This window comes from Melitaea cinxia, chromosome 18 (assembly GCF_905220565.1).
Source record: "Melitaea cinxia chromosome 18, ilMelCinx1.1, whole genome shotgun sequence".
Lineage (NCBI taxonomy): Eukaryota > Metazoa > Arthropoda > Insecta > Lepidoptera > Nymphalidae > Melitaea > Melitaea cinxia.
Window position 1 is genome coordinate 10,184,130 of NC_059411.1, and position 24,226 is coordinate 10,208,355.

The 24,226-nt window shown below is 32.7% G+C and overlaps 1 long non-coding RNA gene across 1 annotated transcript; it reads right to left on the reverse strand.

Annotated features, from left to right (window-relative positions):
* Positions 1 to 238: 238 nt before the first annotated feature.
* On the reverse strand, positions 239 to 23,448 carry LOC123662002. Its single transcript, XR_006744424.1, has 3 exons — positions 23,437 to 23,448; positions 20,682 to 20,685; positions 239 to 320 (listed from the first exon to the last, which is right to left on the reverse strand). It is a non-coding gene; the product is annotated as an uncharacterized LOC123662002 (long non-coding RNA).
* Between the last annotated feature and the right edge of the window lie 778 nt (positions 23,449 to 24,226).

Below are 24,226 nucleotides of genomic sequence, written 5' to 3' on the forward strand. Positions count from 1 at the left end.
ATACGAGTAAACTAACGTTTTGCAAGTGTTCCACATTTACAGCCTAATGTATTGTTATACTAAAACCAAGAATAGAATATTGTTCTTACTCGCAAATACTTTCAGTATACTGTTCAACCGATTTCACTTTCCTTAACCTAATACAAGTCAAATCGGTAAGTGTTTCTTATAACAGTGCTATTCTTTTGAATCGTATTAATCAGTTGACTGTTCCTAATGTAGGCATAAAGTAGCATTAAAGTAAACAGTTGTCTGAAATAATACTTTTTAATGCATAAATTACATCCATAGGCGGGAATCGGACGAACGAATCTTAACAACTCTGAGGCGGACTCGGAACGACTATTTGTAACAAATAGTCGTTTTAAAGTTAAAGTTTATTTAAATTGAATTAAAATTTCCTAAAATAAAAATACTTAATTCAAAATACGATGAGTTTCTTACTCCTCGGCTTCATTACATTATTATTGATTTGACGCTGACCTTAGACGCTTCGAGTTGTCAATTTGGGATGTCAATTTGGGATGTCAATAGCACTAGCCAATATTCGCGGTTAATTTCAGAAAACGTTTTATTTATATACTAGATCATTCACAGAGTCTTGCAGCCATTAATATTTATACTTAATATATTTCAATCTATAAACCATATTGTAACATTCCTTAAATTTCTCTGTACCAAAAGAACTGATAGTGTAAAATTACTTATATATCCGAAAATAGGCGCATAACAAGTTCTTACATAGTAGTTATCACTTCTTAAATTTAATTATTAAAATCCTTAGTGTCTACAAATCAATGTAGACCATGACATGCAGGTATAGGGTCGTTGTAGGTGACAAAGGGGCTGGCCTCGAGGGGGACCCCGTCCAGGTACGCGGGTGACTGTGGATGGGGTTTCGGTCCGGGCGGGGACCCAGATGAGGTGCCTGGGTCTCACCCTGGACGGGAGGTGGGCTTTTGGGGCTCATTTTGCAGAGCTAGCCCCAAGAGTCGTGAAAGCCGCCGCCTCACTGGGAAGGCTGCTGCCGAACATGGGTGGTCCGAGTGCCCATTGCCGTCGGCTGTACTCCGGGGTCATCCGGAGTATGGCCATGTACGGGGCACCCATCTGGGCGGACGCCCTCGGTCGCGCCAACAAAATTCAGCTGCGACGGCCGCAGCGGGTCATCGCGACGAGGGCGATACGCGATTACCGGACGGTGTCCTGGACGGCGGCGTGCGTGCTGGCCGGCGATCCCCCCTGGGAACTGTAGGCGGAGATCCTCGCCGAAACATATCATTTTGTGGCGGCGAGGAGATCCGGGGGGGAGTCTCCTACGTGGGAGGAGCTCGCACGCATGCAGAGGCTGGCGCAGGACACCCTGTTGCGGCGGTGGACGGAGGACTTGGCTTCGCCAGTCCCCGGGCAGTGGACGGTGGACGCAGTGAAGCCGGTCCTCCGGAAGTGGGTGAGGCGGCGGTTCGGGCCGCTGACCTTCCGTCTGGTGCAGGTGCTTTCCGGACATGGGTGCTTCGGTAAGTACCTGCACCAAATCGCGAGACGGGAGGCGACTCCAGCCTGCCACGAGTGTGGAGCGCCAGAAGATACGGCGCTCCACACGCTGGAGGCGTGCGCCACTTGGGAACCCCAGCGGCGCACGCTTTCAGCGGTTATCGGACGGGATCTCTCGCTACCGAGTGTCGTAAAGGCCATGCTTGACAGCGAGAGATCGTGGCAGGCGGTGGTCTCCTTCTGCGAAGAGGTAATGACGCAGAAGGAGACCGCGGAGCGGGCCAGAGAGGAAGACGCCTCTGCTGGCCCACTCCGGCGCAGACGTACGGGGGCAAGGAGAAGGCGGTTTGCCCACCTCCTCCCCCCCTCGTAATAGTGGGGTCGGCGGCCGATAGTCGGGGGACTTCGGCCGGCCGGACGACACGACCCCATACGTCTGGGGGTGGCCTTGTTGTGAGCGAGGCCACCCCACCATCATGCCGGGGCCCGGAAGCTTTGTCTGGGCCTACCTCTGAGGCGAGGTGGCGAATGCGACCCCTCTCGCCCCACCCAGGCGGATGACTGCTAACACGTGGTGGTTTTTAGTCAGTAGGAGTCTGACATAACCCTCTGGCGCCCCCGCGCTGGAGGGTATCCATGATGGATTTTCCACACGTATAAAAAAAAAAAAAAAAAAAAGGTGACAAAGGGGTTGATACATTTCTTGCGATTCAACGGGGAAAAGTTGCCAGCATTCTTGGAACCAATACACGCGGACATAATTTGTAGTTCATTATAATATGTATAATGATAAAAAAATCATAATTTTGTTTTTTTTTTTAATATCACTAGTTCGGCAAACAAGCGTACGGCTCACCTGATGGTAAGAGATTACCGTAGCTTATAGACGCCTGCAACACCAGAAGCATCGCAAGCGCGTTGCCGACCCTATACTCAATCCTCCCCAGGAGCTCTGGTCACCTTACTCACCAACAGGAACACAATACTGCATGAAAACAGTATTATTTAGCTGTGGTCTTCTGTAAGGTCGAGGTACTACCCCAGTCGGGCTGCTCCATATTTTGAGCAGGAAATTCCTGCTGTGCCCTACCTCAGTTTAATAATCAGTTTAATAATTTTTTATATTGTTATTTATAATAACAAATAATACTTAACCTTACTAAAAGGTGAAAAGCACTATGAACAATCGCGCTTATATTCATATGCAGCTGAGAAATTACCAAAATTATGCGTGGATTAATATTAGGCTGCGGTTATTATTAAGCTATGAATACGTAATGTTCCTGGTCGTACCTACTTTAGATTTAATTGTATGTTAATATTAAAATTAAATAGTTAAAGAGTATACTTTGCAATAACTGTGCCACGCTATTTCACTTGTGTAACTACCAGTTCTGTAGGAATGTCCGAGTAAAAATTAGACTGTATTTACCTGGATATTAAGCAAATTACGTACAAAGTTTTATTTCTATCGATTTAATATTTTTTTTTTTACATTACGTTTTATTAAACTTTTTATATTACGTTATAAAACCTAGTTCAGTAAAGCCATTTATGGGCTTTAGAATATGGCATTACATGTGATGCAATTGAAATATTAGCTGTGAATATAAATCGCTTTAAAAGTAAGTATAGAAATTTAAATCAAGTGTCAAATTCAAATATATTTTTTCTTACTTTTTTTGTTAGTGGTTATAGAATTATTATAAATTGCTTTTATAGATTGCCAATTGACTATTTGACAAAAATTAATCGTTTGTAAATATTAAGTTATTCGACATTGAGTATAATAATTGTATTTGCTGGGAAACGAAAAAAACCGACTTCAATTACATCGACAAGTAATACAACGTAGGCAGACAAAAAATAGTCAAGTAAATACGCATTATCAAACATTACTCCAAAAATTGTAATCAGATCTCGATGCAATTTAAATGTGACCACATGATAAACACCGGCTTTCGATTAAATTAAAAATCATCAAAATCGGTACACCCGGTAAAAAGTTATGCGGATTTTCAAGGCTTTTCCCTCGATTTCTCTTGGATTCCATCATCAGATCCTAGTTTTCTTATCATGGTACCACACCTGGGATATCTACTTTCCAATAAAAAAGAATTCTCAAAATCGGTTCATAAACGACGTAGTTGTCCCCGAACATACATTAAAATACATATATATTATACCGCCGAATTGATAAACCTCCTCCTTTTTTGAAGTCGGTTAAAAAGGGTCCGCTGGCTAGCAACATTCAGCATTTGTTAATCTTATTTTAAGTTCGGGGTAGAGTCTCTCAAGTGGTGTTTTTCGATGCATTAAGTTTTTCCATGAAAACCGATTTACCCTTCAATTAACCCTAACTTATAGTGATTAACACATGACTGATTTAAATAATTCTTTCATCAAGCATCTATTGTATCTAATACGAGTCATAAAATATTATGATATGATTTGCAATGGAATTCTACATAAAACATTACAGTAGATATGTACGATTTTATTTTTGTGTTACCCACACATTAGGAATTCTAAACATTTTTGAATATCATATCAAAAATGATTACAGTAGATATTGTTACAAAAGTCTTAAAATCTAAAGAGCCGTGAAACCGTCATCAAGGTCTAATTTATTAGAAAATATTTTATAAATATTTGACTTCCATAGCTTTTCAATTAATTATTCGTGTTCTATTTCTAAAACTACGACAAAATATACCGATATAAAATTATTACTTACATCAATAAAATTATACAGTTGACATGACACGTTTTACACAAATTATTTATTTATATTACTTTTGTGTTATTTACTATACACACCATTTTTACTTATAGCACTATTTTTTTATGTATGTATTAATATATTCGTAGTGCAGATGATTTCTAAAAAACTAACCAAGTTTGTTGTCATACCCCAAAAACCATGACATTTATTTCAGACGTACACAAAACGAGGATTAAATTAACTTTTATTAATGAAAACTATCGTATATAGTTCTGATGTGTTTTTGATATACACATATACATATACATACACATACATATACATACACAAACACAAATACATATATATCAATAAAAAACTTGATAAATTTGAAATGAAAGAAAACATCATAGCATAAAGTACTCATATAAAAAAAATTGCTTGATATACATTAATTCGTAATATTTCCACGATATCGGAAACTACACGGGTGAAACAGCGAGACGCAGCTAGTCAAATATAAACGTACAATCAAAATTGCTAACAATCGCATATACTCGTACTTATAAGCGTTCTGTGTAAATCTCGTTTTTTCATATGAAAAATGAATTTACATATGAATAAATTAATTAGAAAAGTCTAGAAACATCGGTAGTAAATTATTGAAAGGGACTTGCGAAAAAAAAATTCATCTATTTTTAAACTCGAAAACAAAACGATTAAACGTGTATAATATTTAGGAAATTTACAGCGGCGTTTGTTTACACCATGTTGTTATCGAAAATAGAACAATGATTTGAAAGAATAGTTATTTAATTATATTTAGTATACTATCAATATAGGTTTATTTTGGTCCTTTGAAAATTTAATTAAATATTTTATCATAATCAAAGGGCCGAAAATAAACCTTCATAAAAGATTCAAAGATATTGATGTTTGCAGCATTCAAAACTAATGTTTGTTTTCTATTTCATCATTATTCTATTTCAGCGTGATTGAAAATTCTACCATGAATTGAATAAGGAAATGAGTCACTAATGATTTTTAAATAAAAAACGAATACTATTACAGTTTTTAATAACAAAAAAGAAATGCGTCACATTTTTTTTTACCTCTAATGAGGTAGTAATATTAATTTACATTCTACATTATGTTGTATAATTTATTACTGAGCTTAATACTAAATAAAAATTTGACTAATTTATGAGGGCTACTTAAAGATTATTTTATTAGCTTTTAAAGTTTTAACTAAATAATAAGTGGAACGTAGATAATTATTTATTTAACATTCTGAATCTCTAATTTAATCGAATAAATGTGAATGTAAGTTGAAGACAAAAGTCTTCGAGCAATGCTCCTGCCTGTGTTAACACATGGAGCCGAGACGTGGACACTGACGAAGGGACTGGTCCACAAGCTTAAAGTAGCTTAACGTACTATGGATCGGGCTATGCTTGGGATTTCTCCCAAAGATAGGATTAGAAATGAGACTATCTCCGAGAGAACAAAAGTAACCGAAATAGCCCACAGAATTAGTAAGTTGAAGTGGCAGTGAGCTGGTCATTCATGTTGCAGGACCGATGGCCGTTGAAGCAGACGTGTCCTGGAGTGGAAACTGCGTCTTAGCAAACGCAGTGTGGGACGTCCTCCGGCCCGTTGTTATCGACGATCTACGTAAGATTGCCGGTGTAGGCTGGATGAGGATTGCGGAAAACCGGGATATGCTAGCATATGTCCAGCAGTGGACTACAATAGGATGAATTGACTGACTGACTGTTTGTTTTGTAAGTTTGTTTGTTATGCTTTCACGCGAAAGCTACTTAACCGATCATCACGAAACTGTACACATATTCTTGGAGGTATAAGAAGTAACACAGGGTACTTTTTATTTAAAAAAAATTCAATGCAAACATATCCGCGGGCGACTAGTAATGTATATAACTATTATACCTTTTAGATGAATTATTTAATATGTAATAAAATATAAATTTTGCATGCTTTGTTGACGATAATTAAAATGTGAATAATGTGGCTTTATAACAACGAATTACATATTAAAGCTAGCAAAATTCCGAATTTATCTCAACAAATAATAATGAAAACCAGTGTAAAATTGAACTTAGTTTAATTTATGTCCAATGATAGACAACATAAAGCATATAACTAAAACAATACAATAATAATGAAGTAAAACAACGAAAAATTAAAGAAAGAATGAAAATATAAACAATTAAATTTAATATGTTAAGTGAAACATTTTCACTGTGGTTATAAAAAAAAAATTGTAAAGAATACTACAAAATAAATTTGCATTAACAATATTTGTATTATAGCATGTACAGAAAAACATACAAGTAAATACAACATACATATAATAATATTATATTTAATTATTTATTAAAAAGCTTGTAAAAGTCGCTCTGAATAATATATGTATGTAGTCAAAATTTAAAGTCCTATCAGTCGTTATAGTACTTTCAAATACTTTGAAGATTAAAAAGAAATTGTTAACTTTAAACAAGGTTATTAAACAAAACAAACTTTGTATTAATTACATGTAAATCTTCCTCGTCACATAAATTTAATTCTTCCCGCCGTGCCTGTCAGATTACAGCGTATTAACGAATTATAACTTCCTGTTATCCAGGAAATATTACGTTTAATAAATAAAAGGTTACAATTTTAACTATTTTTAAAATAATAAAAAATTGAGGCCATAAATTCGATTTATTTATTTTAAGGATATTTTGTTATGAATGCGTGGTCACGCATACCTTTGGTAAAAGTTATTCTTTTAACTTTTTTTTTAAATTGAATAACGCCAAAGATGTCTTAGCGAATACAATGTGAACTTTATTAAGTGTGCCATTAAATTTTTATGGTCTTGTAATTATAAAATCAATAAATCAACAGATATATGAATATTCTAAGTAATTAGTAAAAATTATACATACTATAACTACAATGACCAGATTCGTAAAAAATAAAATACATAAAAGAAAATTTTAATCTTACAACAAAAAAAAATGTTGCGTAATTTTATGATAAGAATATTAAATATTCAATTCGACATGTACAAATCGCACACGAACATGTATTTAAAAAGAAATCATAGTTTTGTTTCAATCTTTTCAGTCACTTTTTTAATACAATTATAAACACACACATTACACACACGTTCGTTAGAATAGTTATGTTATTATTACTCGCGTTTGAATATTACATTTGAGGAATGTCTATACGCTAAGAACGGCTTGCACAAATGTATGGGGCGTGTTTATGGAAGCACAAATCATTTCTCGCGAGTAAACGACAGAACGCCACACGCAATGTGGAGTCTCGCTACGAGATTTATATTTCAGTCCATCTAATTTTATATGTACGTACATTTGTATATTCCGTATAAATTATTTTTCGTTACTCATATAATTTATTTGCTTTAAGCTTATTTGACTCTAAAATTAAATTTGTTGTATTAATTACAGTTTGATCGTATTTAATTTACTTTTTACTATAGAAATTTTATTATATGTAAAAAAGTGGACCACCCAAGTAAGCTATATGTCGATAATTGAGGTAACATTCGATTGGTATGTACTTGTGCTTCTTATGTATGTATATATGTATGTATGTATGTATGAGTACTGTTTATCTTTTAACTCGATTTAAGCGTAATTGAACTGAACTAGAGTCTGTAGGCATGTACTACTATTTTACTACTGAACGCAAAAGTACCTACAGGAGAAGTGTTGAACCTTAATCCGCTACTTTTCTCTATTGCTGATAACTGTTGATGAGTAACGATTGCTATTAAGCGTCAAAGATGATGTATACTCGTATTGGGTATATTCACAAGGGTATAACACTTAGACCAAAAACATATCTGTATAAATTATTTACGCCAAGTGGGATCGAACAATCGGCGTTTATATCTCTAACACCAGAACGGTTTTCATGGTCAAACGTCAAAAGTCAAAGCAAGTTCCAACTTCTTTCTCTCTCTATGCGTCGTGTTCCTCATTACTGAGGGCCGTAATCCCTTCCACTGACGACTTTCCCTCGAACGAAATTATTCCCAAGAAAACCTCAATATCTTTAAACTTTGATAAATTTATGTAAAAATTTTTTTTTAAAACATATTCTTGAAATGATATTCAGTAATATTAATTCGAAATCAGTTCAGATAGATAAACTTAAGCACTCGATTTTCAGTAGTTGCCGTTAAGTTTACTGTTTGATAGTAATAAATTAAAAAAACTATAGATACGGCCAAAACGTAGAAGTTTGTATACACATAATATATATGTACCTACCTGTGTTATAACTAAGTTTAACTACTTAACAATAAATAAATGAATAATGATTAAAAATCACTAAAAAGATTACGTAATTAATTCATATATACAAACGAATACAATAATTATCAACCTAAAAAATTACTGATGATGATGAAAAAAGTATTTTACTGGACACAATATTTCACAAAGAGTTTTGAAAGAATATAGTTTTAAAAAAAGTAAAAAAAAAGACAATTTATCACGCACTAGTTTTTACAAAACCACATGACAACGGCTTGTATTTTTTTGGCTCGGTGTAGTAGGTACCGGTGACATATTTGGCTCCGAACCGTAATTTTAAAAAATTGTACAAAGCTCGGGTTTACTTTATAACATTTTATACAGTGATGATTACTTTTAATGTAGATTATTTCTTCTATCTTGCCAGGTTTGTGTCATTTATATGTACACCAAACACTGATACACCATCTTATTTTCAATGATAATACCTAACGTATTTTTTCGTTTCTTATTTAATATGTACTAGGTAATTTAGAATTGTTTTTACATAAAAGAAAAACAATTTTAAAAAAAAGAACACTACAAAATTACACTTTTATATAAAAATCGCGTTAATGCAGATATTACGAAACCTTAGATAAATATAATATTATAGCTGTGTTAAATAATTTTCATTTCAGATATAAATACTTTGAATTTTTAATTTATGAAAAAAGAATATGAATAACTTTCTAATTTTCTTACGGCACTAAAATATTTCGTATAAATCATATTAATTAGACAATTTTGTTCGTAATTAAAACGTTAAAAAACAAAAGCCTCTTTAAATCTACGGGACTCTTTAGAAATCTCTTATTAATCATTATATTGTATAAAACAAAGTCGCTTCCCGCTGTCTGTATGCTTAGATCTTTAAATCAAACCAACGGATTTTCATGCGGTTTTCTTCAGTAGAAAGAGTGGTTCCAGAGAAAGGTTTATATGTATAATATATGCATAATATAGTAGAGGAACACTAATAGTTTTTGCAACCGTTCGAAGCCGGGGCGGGTCGCTAGTAATTAACAAAATATGATCTATATTTTAAGCCTTTTTTTACATTTTTTAATATTTATTACTCCTTAGTATATATATGTATATATATTATATAACGTAGCTTAAGATAATGATGCAAAGGTTATAAGTTTAAATCTACAACGCCGTGGATTTAGTCGAGCAGAAAATTGTTGTTAAAATTCATTTTGAGCTTGAGACAGGAAATCATCTCGAAATCTGCATGTGACAAATCCTGACTTGTATGCAGAGTAATACTCAGACACGTGTACAAAGTAAACCACTTTGCATATGTCAATCTTGGATAACTGACTTCTTCACAAATAAAAATAAAAAATACTCTGAAGGCAATATTCGGAATAAAAATCAAATAAGTGTATATTTTACCTAATTTCATTTGCTACTGTAATTTTTAGATTCCATATATAAGTTGTAAAGATTTTAGTTTCTTAGAGAAAAAATATCAATAAAATATCTATTTCAACTGTATGAAAATTTCACGAAATTGAATTCAAAGCATTATTTTTTTTATCATTACATTTTAAGAGTCAGTGCCCGCGACTTCGTCCGCGTGGAATAAAAAAAATTGTGCAGTTCGCAGAGTTACATAATAAATAAATTTCTATGATAAAAGTAACCTAGTTAATAGTAACCTAAGTTACTCCTTATTACATCAGCTATCTGCAGTGAAAATCCCGTCAAAATCGGTCCAGCCGTTTCAGAGATTAACCGGAACAAACAGATAGACAGATAGACAGACAAAAACTGTAAAAAATGTTATTTCGTTATATGTACCGTATTTACATCCATAGCGGTTATTTTAATATTACAAACAGACACTCCAATTATATTTATTTGTATACAGATAATAACACAGAAATATGGATTAAGCAAATTACTAGCGATCAGAGTTGAAATAATTAAATTAAGTTCTGTAAATAGAAATGCTTATCTTGTGGCCATTAAAATTTATGTTTTTTTTTTTGCAAAATAATAAAATCAAATTATAAATAAATCGTCTCTTTTACTAATGATAAGACATCTGGCTCAGGATAGGTATATAAAATTTGCGTAGCAATTATAAAAAGAAACGATAACTTGATATTGATTAAAATCAAAATTTATTGTTCAAATTTTTTGATAATAGTGTGTAATTGTGTTTTGTGATAATAGTGTGTTTGTAATTTAAGATAGTAGTGAAAAGTATAAGACAAGTTACCTATTTTATTGTACATTAAGCTCTATTAATATTAGTGGAACTCTACTAATATGAGACATCTGGTATTTATAGTAATATCGGATATCCTCTTCACAGAAATTCTTTTGAAACATGTCGATTTACTATGTTCCCCTTTGACATCGCATTCGGACAACCTTTGTAGTACCAAATGGAATTATTCACACTAAATCATTGTTTTTCTATTTAAATTCTTTTTACAAATAACGGAAGTTACAAGCCCTACACTGCTGTAGATAAAATGATTTAACCGTTTTTCGCTGTCTTTGTAAAATTTTGACGCCATTGATTTTCATTTCAGGTTACACAATAAGCGTCTTCGGTGCGACAAAGCCAGCCATGCGGTCACCAACCCGCCTGCCCAGCGTAGTGACTACGGGCAAAACACATGAATTTACGCCATTTTTTGCACAAAATTGTGGAAACCTATGTCCAGCAGTGGACTGCGATAGGCTGATGTGTGTTACACAATTTTAAAATATATCATTACACCTATTTTATTAAATCTATGTTAATATTATAATACCACATACTTACGTCAAACAAATCGCAATTATGTTAAAATGAAATATTTTTTATTTTATTGCCTTTTACCTTAACATTTCTAAATTTGACCTGAACTTGAATCCGTGACTTATAAATAAAATTATGACGTTCGAGGTCGAACAATAACGCATGTTCCTTTTAACTTATTGTTCAATTATCGCTTACATGTTGTACGATTAATTAATATCCCTATCAAATAATCGCTTAATTTGAGTACAAAAACAATTAGCTTACTAGCTAACGATGTTTTAAGCGCTATATATTTATAAAGGTTTATAATATCGAAATTCCTTGAAATAAAGTAGAAAGAATTTTTAAACTGTTTGGTAGTTTATGTACTTGCCAAAAATACACTGTACGATAATCAATATAGATAAAAATAAAGAATATAAATAATACAGCGTTAGTTTAAATAAATTATAAAGTTTTTTAATAAAAGAAAACCTTAAAGTTAGTGAAAGTTCATGGAAATGTTTATACAGCACCCTACAATGCCCAGATAGGTATGCTTAGACCAACCACATCAAAAGATTAAGTTCACGAGGATCTTTTGGAGTTACTAAAAGGTCATTTGCTTCAGTCACTTTATTAAATTATATTTGTTGACCACTAGTAACGGGACGTAAACAAAACGATACTTTAGGTTTTGTCAGAATAGTATTTTCACTTGAGATTGGTTCCAAGTGCCACAGCTGGTAGTAAACTGTAAGTTCTTGCACTACTAATAGTTCTTTTTTCCGCCTATCATCCTTCCGCATATCCGCAAATTCATATGCCAGTTGCTAACTCAAGGTAATTATAGAAATGAGTGAATTAAACTTGAAGTTGAAGTCGTTTCAAGTAAAAGATACTCGTATTAATTTCAAATATAAGAATATATGTGTTTTTACGTAAGAATATTGGTATGATTATTGTATTGTATGTGTATTATTTTATATGATCAGATGCTCGGCGTGACAACTTGGTAACACACGGGTTGATGTTTATTGCTAATACTCTCATATACAGCGTCATGACTGTGTTCTATTCCCAAAAATTATTTTTAATAGATTGGACTATTTTTTGGTAATGCGGGTAATCAAATTTTTCCTATGATTTACACTGAGAGATTAGATAGTAGTATCATCACCTGGTCTCACATTGGTTTTAACCAAGATTACAACAAAGGCTAACGCATAAAAAATGTTTTCGTCTGCATACGTAGTACTGAACGAGCATGCACTTTTCAGGAAAGAAATAAGGAATAATGGAAGCGACAAGCAACGCTTTTGAGAAAGTCAACTGAGTCCAAGAGCAATTCCGTTCAACCACTTGACGTGTATTCTACACACAAGCGTTTTTTTGATGAACAAAATGTTAAAGGGCTTTGTATAAGTACCATAAGAAGTTAAAGAACGACGTGAAAGGAATTATGATATGGAAACTTCAATATTCACATTCTTTTAAATTAATCATCCTCAATATTGTATCCGTAAAAAAATATTGTTTTCGTCATTTGAATATGTCATGATTTTTTAATTAAAATAATACAATTTAAAATTTATATACATAATTATATACATTATTACACCCATAACTTTAAACAAACGAAACGGCTGCTTAGTGCTTACACCAGCTTACAACTAAAGAACTAAACAACTTCTTTCAAATAGCAAGATTATTAGAATATTTTATAAATTCAGCCTTACTTTATAAACTTAGCTTACAATAAGCAACTCCGAAGAATTAATAAGTTAGAATAATATCTAATAATGCCTTTAATTTTCAAACTATTAGCAAAACATATGAGTTTGTCCATTTTTGGCGCGAACTTGTGGAGGTGTATGTCCAACAATGGACTGCCGTAGGCTGAAAAGATGTTTTTAATGATGGATTTTTGATTTTCTATAGCATTTCCAAAAATCGCGTGATTTAGTTATTTTAACTACATATTAATATCCACACTGGGGGCTCTTTCTAAAAGAATAAAAAAGTTTATAAGTACATATTTATTTTGTACCCATGTTTTGTATTCGTAAGATAATTGACATAATAGGTGTTGATGAGTTCTTGATTGTGGTTTCGACTTCTGTAATCACTGTAATAGTATGTGTTTATCCTTAGGCACTTTGGGCTTGTAACGTTAAAATATTATTATTTTAATCACACCAATACTTGTTCCAGAAAAATACATGTTTAAGAGGCGGTTAAATCGACGCCGTAAATTAACTTAACTATAAAAATAAATTATGACATAAAAACTTTTTAACAATAAAAATAAAGCGCCGACAAAAATTTAGTAGGATTTTTTTCCATATATATATGGAACCAATTTCCAGGTATCCGGTACCCTATCTAATAAAAAATAATCATCAAAATCGGACTACTCTGTAAGAGTGTATTGGTCATACATAATAAAAAAAATTCGCGTCGACTTAATAAGCTCCTTCATTTTTTCGTCGGCTAAAAATTGTTTGAGCATTAGTGATAAAATGATAGGGTCAACTTTTTTATTATTCTGTCACTTAGTTATAGTTAACATTTACTATACTCTAGATACACCACTAACTACTCAAGATTTACTTTAACGGGATTTTTTAAGCGTTTTTAAAATATGTCAACATAAAAAGAAGCAAGTTCATAGTTTTTTTTTTTATTTAATAGGGTGTCACCTCCAATGCACCGATCAATCTGCTTCGTATCTTCTCGTCTATGCTATCTTGTCACTAGATAAATTCATACTCAAATTTGATCTAACAACAACAATAATATATCATTACATAGTATAAAACAAAGTCGCTTCCCGCTGTCTGTATGCTTAGATCTTTAAAACTACGCAACGGATTTTGATGCGGTTTTCTTTAGTAAATAGAGTGCTTCGGGAGGAAGGTTTATAGGTATAATACATGCATAATATAGTAGAGGAACACTGATAGTTTTTGCAACCGTGCGAAGCCGGGGCGGGTCGCTAGTAATATATTAAACAATTAATTACTAAGACTGATGATACAAACGTAATTCGATAAAAATTAATATGTATAAAACACTATATAAATATATCATGATCCAGCCTGTAACGTATTCACACAATTTTCTATGTATCAGAAGGCTCGAAGCTTATTCCACCATGCTTGTCCACTGCAGGTTGGCGAATAGATAAATACGAGTATATAATGACTATTTTTGTAACATAATGTAGGTATTGTATATCATCGAAACTATCTATAAATACTTGTTTCGAAAGAAACGAGAAAGAAATCTCGGGAATTTCCATACATAATATTTTAGAATTATGGCTATCGATTTACGTATCATAATAAAAAAGAACGCAGACGATTTCTAAGGGTGTATTAATAAAGGTTTGTTTGTATTTTTCCTTGATATTCAAATACATCCATTTCTTTGGGTCGACCAAATTGAACGATTTCTTCGTTTATATTCCATGATTGGATGAATGGTTAGGGTTGTCCCTTATCAATTGATAAAGATCTGGTGAATACCTTCCGAGCTAAAAAGAACTATTTAAAGGAACACAGTCAATCATTTGTTAGTTCGATGTAATCCGCTTTTGTAAAGAATTACTCTTCTCTGATTAAAATATCATTATTCTTTTATACAAGAGATAGGTAATTTAATTTAGCCTAGAAACATAAAATCTTATTTTAAACGTATTTTTCCAGTAATGTAATGTGGTAGTAGACAGTCAATCGTTGAAATGAAATAAAAATATTATTTCTCTATAAGGTGATACACACACACTTAAAGACTCCAAAAAAATTACATTCCTAAAAAATTGTGTGTACTTATGTACGCACGTAAGAAGTTTTACTTCATTGGCTAGCTAACTTCACGTTGCTAACTTCTCTCTCGTTGACTAGCTAACTTCAGAGTGTCTGTTGTCTGTGACGGTGTGCGCGTGCATCGTAAAAACTTAATCTCGCATTTATCCCTAACGCGCCAAAACAAGTATAATTTCTAAAAACTTAACAAAATAATAAAAATAAAAGTTTTTTTTAACATACACACCCGGTCGTCTGTTCCTATGGTAAGCAACTTAATGCTTGTGTTGCAGGTAACAGCCGACTGTTATAAGCATATTTTTTTTGATAAATATACATAGGAATAATACATATATAAATATATAAATACAAAAATTATATTACACCCAGACTCAGGTGGGTATCGAAAGTGCGCCAACGAGCTAGCCAAACATCAATCAATCAACAAAAAAAATTACATCTAAACATTAGGAACATTACAAACTTAGTTAATATAAGTACCTAGTGTCATGCAACAACTTTAATTTAGTCACAATGTTCTCGGTAGGCATTACCTTTCTAATATCCTCGGCTTTATTAAATATTAGAACCAATAAAATAAAGCATTGTCTCTAGTGTAGGCCGAGAGAAAAAAAAAAACAAAAACAAAAAAGTCTCGGTACTCTTTTAAAATTTAGTCATATACAAAACAAAAAAAAATACTAGAAAGACCATGGACATAATCGGGACAAAGACGAGATAAATCGCCAATCGTTTGTGCCGAAATCACCACATGCCACTTAATTTCACATTTCAAATTATCTACATGCATATAAATAAAACTTAAAGTTTTTCAAGTGCATATATATAGGTATATAGTTTTAGTATTTACACGATACGAAAACTGATTTTAATTTTTTTTTGTCTATTTGGCTTTCTGTTTGTCCGGGCTATCGGCGGGCTGTTGTCGGTCTCTGGAACTATAACTGGATTTATAACAGATTTTCACTGAATGATAGAGGAGGTTGTCGAGTAACATATAGGTTACGTTTTATCCCGGAATTCTGAAAACTGCGATTACAGATACATATGAAATTACTAAAAAAATTCGATTAAATACAACAATTGCGAGCATAAACAACTAAAATCCTAAAATAAAATAAAAGAGGCTACATGACAATCATCATTACAGCCTATACAGTCCACTGCTGGACATAGGCCTCCACAAGTTTACGCCAAAAATAACGTGAACTCATGTGTATTGCCCATAGTCACCACGCTGGGCTTGGTGACCGCAGGGCTGGCTTTGGCGCACCGAAGACGCTGCTGCCCGACTTCGACCTGTGTATTTCAAAGCCAGCAGTTTGATGGTTATCCCGCCATCAGTCGGCTTTTAAAGTTTCAAGATGGTAGTGGAACTGTTATCCCTTAGTCGCCTCTTACGACACCCACGGGAAGAGAGGGGGTGGCTATATTCCTTAGTACCGTAGCCACACAGTACATGACAATATATACTTTTTATCTCATTATTATCAAGGGATAAAGATCTTAGATATCAGATAAACTCTCCCAAGCAAACGAAGTCACGGGTACAGCTAATCCTACAATAAAATGTTAAAACAATAATGTTTTTCTATAGTAACAACTTAAAATAAAATATTATGTTACTATAATAAAATGATGCCGATATAAGAAGTTCTAAAATATTTTAAAATAAAACTATTAAAATAAGTAACGAATCAACCACCAACTGTGGTTGGGCACAGCAGGAAATATCCTGCTCAAAATCTGGAGCAGCCTGACTGGAGAAGTACCTTACAGAAGATCACAGCTAAATAATACTGCTTTCAAGAAGTGTTGTATTCTTGTGGTGCAGAGCTCCTTGGCAGGGTCAGGGGTAGGGTCGGCAACGCGCTTGCGATGCTTCTGGTGTTGCAGACGTCTATAGGCTACGGTAATCGCTTACCATCAGGTGAGCCGTACGCTTGTTTACCGATCTCGTTGTGTAAAAAAAAAAACTAAGTTCTCGGAACAGATTTGGATCGTGACCGTCCAACCGTATCATTAAATTGTTCTCAACCGAGACTCGGTGGACGATTTTAAATTTAAAATAGCTATCTAAATAAAACGTTCTTATTTATTTAAAGAACAGGTACATTACACAATAGTGAGATAATATTAATATTCGATTTAAAATCAAAATTAACTTTATTACCTACAGTGAACTTTAACAGTACTTTAATTACACAATGTAATATAAACCACCAACAACTATGAAACACTACTGAGAAGAGTCGGCCGATGGCGGATGTACAATCATATATCTATAAAAATAAATAAAATGGGACTGTCTGTTTGTAATATTAAAATAACCGCTTTTTACTAAATGCATATGCATGGATGTATACACAGTACATATACCAAAATAACATTTTTTACAATTTTTCTCTGTCTGTCTGTCTGTTTGTTCCGGCTAATCTCGGAAACGTCTGGGCCTATTTTGACGGGATTTTCATTGGTCGATAGCTGATGTAATAAGGAGTAACTTAGGCTACTTTTATTTTAGAAATTTAGTTATTTCATAACTCTGTGAACTAGTATATATATATAATCGTGGAATCATTAACTCAACACAAAATCTCAAAAAATTAAATCTAAAACATTTAATAAATAAAGCTAAAAAAACTAATAAACAATTAGTCCAGTGGTAATATAATTTTTACCTCTCAATACCACGATCACGATTTAGCCTGTAACATCCCACAGCTGGGTATAGGCCTTTTTCTCCGTGTAGGTAGGGCTTGGAATTTAATCCATATACGTCCTGTATTTTCATACAGGCGCACCATTTCATACAGCAGCGCTACCATCTACCATTTTTTCATTTATGCATATAATGTGGTACATAATAATAAACATGTACTATTAAAGGTTTTTTACGTATAAACTATAATATCTTTTTGTTGCTTTGAAAATTTAAAAATCGTAAACAGAAAGAAATTTCTCTGTATCAGAGTTCATTTTACCTTATAACGCTGATATAACACCGAAGCACACAATTTACGATAGACGATACTCTCGCGGTGGTCTTTAAAAGGCGCTGGATACGCTCACCTGTCAATTTAATTAAAAAAGGCACACGCTTTGAAAAGGCTCGTTAACCCTCTTGATGGAACGCTTATCGACTTATTTTATCGTAATGAGGCATATAACGTATGGATTTACGTGAAATAATTATCCATACACATTATAATTATGTTCACCTGGTACATATTTCGGATTAATTTTAGTTCAATGTAGCGTGATAAGAAACAAATATATTGAGAGCATGCCCTTCTGTACCAATAATAAATAATACGAGTGCTTTTTAGCAGTCTCAACTCTTATGCCATTAATCCGATTTTTATGAAAATTATAAATGTAAAGCTATAATCCTGGGATATTGTCTATCAAGCTAGCCCTTCCTTTTTTAATACAGTGAAAAATAAAACCTCTTTCACAATTTCACGTTGTTGCTACACCGCAAGCTTAAAATTAGCTTTTGGAATTTTTTCTTATTGTTGCTATTCTCTTTGTATTTTTATATTTTTTATATTTTATTTAAAGTTTTTATTTCCTTCTTTAAATTATGTTTTAAAAACAAAGATAATTTAGTTTAAATAACTTCGATTAATTTTTTCAATTAGCAACTTCTAATTTTATCTTTCTGTTAAAATATAGTCACTCAATGATGACGTAGCATTCTCCTGGTTTTAAAAATCGCTCCAGTAGCTAAGTTTATTTATTACAAACATTCGAAAATACAAATCTTCCATATTTTAAATATTTGGATATATTACATTGGGATATCTTATATTGATATTTTCAGATTGTTTGTGTAATTTTTCTAAAGATAGTAATTTAATAAATATTTTTACTGTATTTTTTATTTCGCATTTACCGTATTTGCCCTGTAAGCCTGTCGACCGCGTGCAGAACACGCCCTGTGCCCTTGTTTACATAGGGTTATTAAAACCGTATTGAAACCCGGGTCTTTTCGAACAGTAAAAATGTAACTAATAATTTTATGTTATTTTACGTCTTATGCTTGGAATAATTTGATTTTATTTTTGAACTTGAAACAAAAGACACCATAAAAGCTATAAATTTTACAATTTAGTTAAAGAAGAATATTAGAATGCTTTAAATAATAAAATAACTACGAACATTGGCCGTTTCTTAAATTATTACTTGCTGTACAATTGTTGCAAACATGTTTTGTTAAGTGATTTATATTTAAGACTAGAGGTGTCCGCGACTTCGTCCGCGTGGAATTTAGCAAAAAAGTTATTGTTCAGTTCTCAGTGTTAGAAAATAAATAAATTTCTAAAATGGAAATAGCTGAAGTCACTTCTTACTACATCAGCTGTCTACCAGTGAAGTCCCGTCAAAATCGATCCAGCCGTTTCAGAGATTAGCCGGAACAAACAGACAGACAAACAGACAATAATTGTAAAAATATTATTTTGGTATTTTATCCTGTATACATATGCATTTAGTAAAAAGCGGCTATTTTGAAAATTACAAACAGACACTCCAATTTTATTTATTTGTATAGATATATTTGTTTGCTCAAAATAATTAAACAGTAAACGACAGACATCATTTGTTTTATATTAAATGCATACTTACAGTTTGAAGTAATATCCTTTTGTAATAAACTTTGCGAAGAATACTTAGAAGAGATTATTGCATTGTTTAAGTATATATCTTTGAAGGTAGCGAACGGAAGTCCATTCTATTGCTTTATTCAATTAAACTTATATCCAACACCCGTAATTTGATTCTTGCAATACAATAATAAGAATATTTTTTCTAGATTAAAATGGTAGTTTCTAGTATTCGATTTTAAAATTAATACCAATGTGATTTTTAGCGAAATATCGTATTTAAGTATTTTCTTATTTTTAACTCTCTTCCTATAGCTATTCCTCTTAGCTTGCGATTGTAACGTAATTTGGAGATAGATCACCTTCAGTTATATCATCTCCAAATTTCTAATTTTATTAAGTCTAAATTTATTATGTAATTTTTGCGTAAAACAGTAACAAATACCCACACATGCGTAAATACTCACATTTATAATGTGTGTAAAAGATGTAGGTATAATGTAAATGAGTTTTATCTATGTTAACATTTTGTTATATCATCTATATTTCTGTTTTTAAAAACAAACACAATTTTTAAAATAATGATTAAGATATAGATAAATACCGGCTTCGAAAAAAGGAGGAGGTTACTCAATTCCACCGTATATATATATATATATATATTATGTATGTTCGGCGATAACTCTGTCGTTTATGAACCGATTTTGATAATTCTTTTTTTTGATTGAAAGGAGATATCCTTAGTTTGGTACCATGATAAGGAAACCAGGATCTGATGATGGGATCCCAGAGAAATCCAGGGAAACTCTCGAAAATCCGCATAACTTTTTACTGGGTGTACCGTTTTTGATGATTTTTAATTTAATCGAAAGGCGATGTTTATCATGTGGTCACATTTAAATTTCATCGAGATCTGAGATCTGATTACAACTTTTGGAGTAATCTTTGATAATGCGTATTTACTTGACTATTTTTTCGTCTACCTAAGTCGTATTTCGTATTATATGTCGATATAATTGAAAGCGGGTTTTTCTTCGTTTGTCTGCAAACACAATTATAATACGTATAACTAAATTACAATGTCAATTCCACGAAATTATAATGTTGTAATTATTCAAACTTATGTTTACAAGGAATCTTATTTTTAATATAAAGTAAATTCAAACAAAATAATATAATAAAAACAAAAGATACACTACGCAGTACTTGTGTCCTAGTTTAAAACAAAAGAAACTTATAAATTGATCACTTTTAACATGTAATTCATTATATTTTAAAATGTATTTCAAACTATCTTAATTTTTATCAAAATTAAAAGACATTAATTGATTTCATATCTTGACACCATATATTTCTTGTCATCTTAAGAACCCTTGAGGATTATTAATTAAATAAAATATTTTTCTAAATGAATTATCACATACAGGATTACCAGACCAAGGTTAGCTTTGTTAAAATTTAACGAAATAAATTTACAGGGCAAAAATAAGGCTCATACAAGTTTTTTTTGCCTTATTTACTTTTACATCAAGAGCACAAAAATCTGTTATAAATCCAGTGATTAAATATATTGTTAAAATACTTATAAGAGAAATTGGTTCTAAACAAATTACCATAATAAGTGGGAGCGACGAATTGGAAACTTCAATAAGATTTCTCGCTCTGGGATTTTAAATTAATATGTTTAACATTTTGTCAAATAGGATTTATAAATTTATTTTACTTAAGATGCTTCTTCAATAACCCATGTAATCATTTATGCGAATTTATCGAAATAATTTAAATTCTGAATGTTTACAAGCTCATCCATAAGTGCTTTTAGAGTTGCTTTTAATTTGTATTTTATCTTAAAACACTTATGTTATTATTAGGTAATACATACATTGTTAAGACAATAAATCAAATCAAGCACCTTTTAGAGCACTTTAGAATCATCATTTTACAGAGTATGTCATCACTTTAGCCTATCGCAGTCCACTGCTGGATGTAGGCCTACATAAGTTTGCGCTAAAAATGGCGTCAACTCATGTGTGTTGCCCATAGTCACCACGCTGGGCAGATGGGTTGGTGACCAGAGAGCTGGCTTTGCCGTCTTCGGCCTGTGTATTTCAAAGCCAGCAGTTGGATGGTTATCCCGCCACCGGTCGGCTTTTTAAACTCCAAGGTGGTAGTGGAACTGTGTTATCCCTTAGTCGCCTCTTACGACACCCACGTGAAGAGAGGGCGTGGCTATATTCTTTAATGCCATAGCCACACAGCAATTACAAAGTATGTATTAATATTTAATTAATTAATAATAGTTAAAGTGGCGACCAATAGTAAAAGTGTGGTAATTATCACGTAACTCAAAAAACAACAAATAAATTATTCACATTCAAAAGCCCCCCTAGTAGAATACGAATCCTGTCTCAGAGCTCCAGAAATATATATAATAGAAAAACAAATGCTCATTTTTATGGCCTATACAAATATTTGTCATGGACGGGGTCAAATCCGCGATCTCTTTCACATCACTCTATTTGTTTTAGCTTTTGCACCTACGAGAAGACAATAACTGTTTTAAAAAATTACAACATTCCAAATGAAATTACTCAACTATCATATATAAATGTAAAATAATAATACATAATGATATATACATACAAACTATAAACTCCATAGTTGAACAGCGTGGCGGTGTAAGACTAAATTCTTCTACTTAATAACAAAGCATGTACCTATTCATAGTTTAAAGAATATTTACTTGTCTTAATGAATTTAATGTGGGAACTTTATATTTTAAGTACATGATTACTTTTGACCTTTTTTAATATACGGGATTGTCAAAAGCAAAAGGAATTATTAAAGTCAGCCCTAAGATTATGTATAAAAAAGGTTCAAAGAAGGCAAAGAGATTCGGCTCATTTATTCGAAGAAATGGTATTTAACCAAACGTATTATAAAATGTCTTTATTATAGTCTTTAAGTAATATTGTTACGAACACACACAGATACATGCACAAACTCATTAAAACACACAGAACACGTGAACTGGAACGTTTAGTAAATGTTTCATTTTAGTTCAAATGCTCCACGCTTGATTTATGAAAGGTGATAAATTCTCATATACCACGTGATAGGTAAAATAGAAATGAAATACAGGCGCCAACTGACACGATTCATGATAGAAGTTACTACTCGTTGGAAACTAGATTACGTTAGCTATGAGAACACATAAGGTTCGGGAATATTAATTGAGTGTTATTTTTCGGATGCGGAATAGATTAAAAAATTATAGATATTTATTGAAAGTTATTAACAAATTATTACTTATTACATAAAAACAAGATGGAAATTATATCTTGTATTTCGCAATAATCGTTGTTTTGTGAAATTATTTACTTTCAATCACTGGGTAGACTGGTTAGAGTAATGTGTATGATTTGAATAGTTTGAATATTGAGTGCGATAATCTTTTAACTGCGGTCTGGCAGACCGACGCCTTGCCTGCTTGTAACTTAATTTGCATACAGGCGAAGCAGAGTCGGTCTCTACAAGCGCTGACCTAACAACGCTGTCATTAAAAGTGTTTAAGAGGAAACTTTCGGCTGTTTCCGTAAAATTGACGAGTGCGTGTGTGTGCTCTCGCGTGTGAATGTTTTGGGGTATGTGTATGTATCTGGTGTGTATGTTTTTATGTGTGTATGCGTGGGGTGCGTTTGTTGTTGTAGACTGAGACAAAAACTCTAACGAGCCAGCGTTGGCGTGTTCGGGAGATTGGTACCTGTAATACGTATTGCCTTTGAGCCCGACATAAGTCACCCAGACGCCCCAAGCGAGATACCTTTCAGGTTCCTTTATTTATCATTCGTTAGTATTCTGCCCGCGACTAGCAGACTATATTACTTTGCTCAAGTCCTGAGTAATTGTTCGCTTATTTTGTAGTATTCCCTCATACGAGTAGTAATAGTCATTTTTAAACAAAAGATACGTGGCAATCGACTTTACTTCGGGTATGTATTTTCATTAATCAAGTGTAAGTCGGCCTGCCGTACAAAAGGGAATGCTTTAGTTGATTACTTACATTTATTTAGGAAGATAAATAGAAAATACTTTATTGCACGCTGTTTCGAGGGAATTTAAATTAACAATTATTTAAAATACAAAAATAGTACTTAATAATTTATATACAAAGGTGGTCTTATCGTTAAGTAACGATCTCGTCCAGTCAACACTATTTTTATTTATTTATATATATGGAGATTTCGTCTTCGTCTTCTATTTTTCATTACAACAGAACCAATTATTGGAGCCTCCTTTTAAGTATGCTAATGCCAGTGCCAGGAGACTCCGCTCTTACAGTGACATAAAACAATAATAATATAATAACAGTAAAACTAAAACCTTTATTACAACATCAACTTTACATCAAATAACTACATTAACATTCAATATGTTTTTCTATACTACTTAGTATGACATGTGAGGTGACATTGAGGTAGGTGCATGAAAGTTATGTATGTATGTAA